Source organism: Microtus ochrogaster, chromosome 21 (genome assembly GCF_000317375.1).
Source record: "Microtus ochrogaster isolate Prairie Vole_2 chromosome 21, MicOch1.0, whole genome shotgun sequence".
Lineage (NCBI taxonomy): Eukaryota > Metazoa > Chordata > Mammalia > Rodentia > Cricetidae > Microtus > Microtus ochrogaster.
Genome location: NC_022022.1, coordinates 11,459,025 through 11,463,187, shown reverse-complemented (window position 1 = coordinate 11,463,187; position 4,163 = coordinate 11,459,025). Strand labels below are relative to the sequence as shown.

The window sequence follows — 4,163 nt, the reverse complement described above, 5'->3', positions numbered from 1 at the left end:
ATGTCAATAGCAGAATATTAACTCCTTATTTCTTTTTGCATCATTCTGTAGCAATTTAATCTTTCCCCAGGCAGATGGATACGTGGGACTGAGCATGGGAAAAGGTCAGATCCACTGAAAGGCAAGTGAGAAAAGCACATTAATCATTTTTCCGAATATTGCTCTTCTTATCATAATAACAATAAAAGGAGGGCTGGAGAGATGGCTCAGAGGTTAAGAGAATTGCCTGCTCTTCCAAAGGTCCTGAGTTTAATTCCCGGCAACCACATGGTGGGTCACAACCATCTGTAATGAGGTCTGGTGCCCTCTTCTGGCCTGCAGAAGTACACACAGACGGAATAGTGTATACATAATAAATAAATATTTAAAAAGAAAAAACAATAAAAGAAAAACAATTACACAGAAACATAAGAATTTGAGTGTGACCGGGGAAAACATAGACAATGCCCAACTAAACACTGAACTTTTTCTGTTTTACAGTGTTTGAACATAGGGCCTTATACATGCTGGATGAGCACTCTACCCCCGAGCCACAGCCCAGTTTCCAGTTCTGACCCTTGCCAGTGAGATGTCCTCACTGGGCTGCTCCTGATAAGAGCTCCTCAAACGATGTAGCAGAGAGATGTTATGTGAAGATGTTGAGAAGCCTTGAGAACTGCTCACCGAGGAACTTTTCTGACCACATGTAATCACTCGAGTTTCTTACCCTGGGTAGGTGAACCTATCTAACTGTTGTGTTTTCTGTGGTAGCTAAGTAGACCCGCACCCTCCGGCTAACAGGAGCGATTCCCAAGGGAAATCTCTTATTGATTCTGAGCTGTTGAATCCTGAATAGACGACACAGCTGAGAGGAATAGCGCTCTCCCACGGGACACACCTGGGCAGCCAGGCGTTCCCAGAACCAGCCTCCTGCTCCTCAATCTGGGTTCTCTGGTCAGAAAAGTGTCTGGAAACGGCTTCGGTGTGAGGCTCTGATTGACGGGTGCAAACTACAAAGCACAAACAAGAGCGGGGGTTAGGGGGCAAACACGGATAAAACTGAGTTTGAGTAAAGTAGGTGGCTGAGGACTGAGCGGCAGGGTTAGCAACCAGTCTATGGAAACTCTGAAGATGTGTACTGCAGGGCATGTCAAAAGAGTGGGCGCTGGCCCCAGCTCTGCACCTGACAAGCCGTGTGACCTTGGACAAGTCATCAGCCAGCTCAGGAATCCAATTCTTCCTCTAAACCTTTTTAGGGAGGACCCAGGGCTCTAGGAGGCCGGGATGTTTACTCCCACCAGGAAAACCAAAGCAAACAAGTACAATCAGTGCTTGGCTGCTAGACCAGCTATGCCAGTGGATATGATTTTTTTTCCCCTTACAGAGTGAGCATGGATGTCCTTACTGATGTAGCAGGTGGGTATTTGATCCCTAAGACCTCTGATGAAATACCAGAGATTTATAGATAGTAGAACCTTTTGTGGGATGGGAACTAATAGCAGGCACCAAGAAGGATAGAGTCTGGGGTCAGCAGAGATCCATGGTCTGGGTTCAGTTACTAGAGAACTTATTTTTAGAAATGTTTTGTTTTTATTTTTAAATTTTATATATATATATATATATATAATATATGTGTGTATGTATGTCTGAGTACTGGTTTATGCACATGAGTATAGCACTTGAAGAGGCCAGAGGAGAACATTGGATCTCCTGGGACTGCAGTTACAGGCAGTTGTGATTCACCTGATGTGGGTGCTAGGAATCCAACTCGGGTCCTCTATAAGAGCGCATAACCACTGAGCCACCAGCTAGTCTTTCCATACAGGATGCTAATTGACCCTCAAGGATGCAAGCTCTGCTTCCACTGTTAGTACGTGGGTCCATAGCAAATATTCAAACATCTCTTAGCATAGCAGGCTTTGTAGCTGCGGACTGAGCCCAGTCCAGTACCTGCTCTCCTGCTTTCCCAGGATACCCATGTTAGTGTTCACAGGTAAGACTCGTATCTGACGCCTTTATCCCATCTCACTAACCATGGAAAGCAGATGGTAGGGTCTCTAAATGGCCCTGTGTCTTCAATACCCACGTACCTCTCAGGACAGCAACAACTCCTTCCAGAGAAGTCCTCCATAAATTCCCCTTTTGTTTCCCTGCATTTTTTTTTTCTTTTTGGATCAAGCTGAAGGCACCAAGAATCAGAGAAGGGCTCACCACCATTTCCTTGTAGATTTTGTTTTGTTTTGTTTTGTTTTCGAGATAAGGTTTCTCTATAGCTTTAGAGCCTGTCCTGGAACTCACTCTGTAGACCAGGCTGGCCTCGAACTCACAGAAATCCGCCTGCCTCTGTCTCCCAAGTGCTGGGATTAAAGGCGTGCACCACCACCGCCCAGTTTCCTTTGTATATTTTTATAGATGGTTACCTAGGCTCCATAACTCACATGTATTTCCTCAGTGTTTAGCCAGGGCACCTTTATTCTAACGTCTCATTACACGGGGAAGCAAACGCATTAAGGGGAATGTAATCTCAGACAGTAATAAACTCCACGAAGAGATGGGAAAGATGATGTGATGGAGGGCAAGCTGGGGGAAGGAGAGCTCATTTATAGCATACCACCAGGGAAGTCATCTGTCTCCTATCAGGCACCAGGGCAAGAAGCCACTTCAAGAAGTGGAGAGGATAAAGCACGGTTGGGTGGTTGGAAAGGTAAGTAAAGAATCCTGGGTAAAAACAGGTGTGGGATGGACAGGCACTGGAGAGCCTTTGAGAGGGGCCCTGGCAGCCATCAGGAGGGGCCGAGGGGGTGCTGAGGTTTTGGGCTTTTATCTGCAAGAATAAGAATCTGGGGCAGGGGAGTGGGATTAAGCCCAGACTCACCGGGTTTGCTTTATGTTTTCTTTCCTTTCTAACATGTCAGACAAGTAATGTCGTGCTGTGGTAACACAGTTTGAGAGAAGCCTATCCCTCACAGTGACATGAAAACTCAGCCATCAGATTTTCGAATCACAAGAAACATCTCAGTTTATATTTCAAAGAGAACAATGCCATGAGCGCACAGGAGGAGGGCTGTTGAGAATGAAAGAGCCCGGGGGAGAAAACCAAGCACTGCTCCCCATCTCATTTACATCCTCTCGAAAACATCTTTGGAGCAAACCAAGGAACTCTGAATAGAGGTCACTATTCAACAATATTAGTATTTGTTTTGTCAGGTACAATGATACCATGATTTCTAGGTTAAAGCCTGGAGAAGCTAGAGATACAAAATGCAGGGATATATATGAGCGATGGGCTATGATGTCTGAGATTTTCTTTGACACAGCTACAGAAAGAAAAAAACAAGTAATTGGGGTTTCGGGTTCTCCCTAACGCAATTTGAAGACTTTTCTTTTTTTACATTTTCTTTTCTTTTTACGTGCATGCGTGTGTGTGTGTGTGTGTGTGTGTGTGTGTGTGTGTGTGTGTGTAGGGCTTTCCCTCCACTGGCCAGCAGCAATCAGTTCTGGGACAGATACTAGCAGGAGGTCCTCTAAGTCAGTCCAGTTCCTGCTTTGTCAGGCTAGCAATAGCTGCAGGTCTCCCAGACTGTGGGCACATGGCCCAAGATTGCCTCCAGCTGAGGTACCAGCTGCAAGCCTGGGCCTTTGGAACTTCTGATCAACTGCTACAGACTGAGGTTCTCACCACCCCTTCTTTGGGTTGGTTAATTTGCTAGAGAGGCTCAAATAACTCAGGAAAAGACATTTACTGCTTTATTGCAAAAATATTTTTCTATTGATTTTATTGAGCTATACATTTTTCTCTGCTACCCTCCCTGCCTCTCCCTTCCCCTTCAACCCTCTCCCATGCTCGCAATTTACTCAGGAGATCTTGTCTTTTTCTACTTCCCCCATGTAGATTAGATCCATGTATGTGTCTCTTAGGGTCCTCATTGTTGTCTAGTTTCCCTGGTATTGTGATTTGTAGACTGGTTGTAGTGATGAGGCAAGCAAGCCTGCTTTTCGTCCCGCCCGGCTCCCTCCTCCTCCATCAACTGGTTTTCTTTGCTTTATGTTTAAAAGCCACTTATGAGTGAGTATATATGATAATTGTCTTTTTGGGTTAGGGTTACTTCACTCAATATGATGTTTTTAAGCTTCATCCATTTGCCTACAAATTTTAAGATGTCATTTTCTTCTTCTGTGTAGTA

At 45.0% G+C, this 4,163-nt stretch overlaps 1 non-coding gene across 1 annotated transcript; it reads right to left on the bottom strand.

Moving 5' to 3' along the window:
• Positions 1-2,888: 2,888 nt before the first annotated feature.
• LOC113457241 lies at positions 2,889-2,993 on the bottom strand. The gene has a single exon (XR_003377873.1). It is a non-coding gene; the product is annotated as a small nucleolar RNA U13 (small nucleolar RNA).
• Between the last annotated feature and the right edge of the window lie 1,170 nt (positions 2,994-4,163).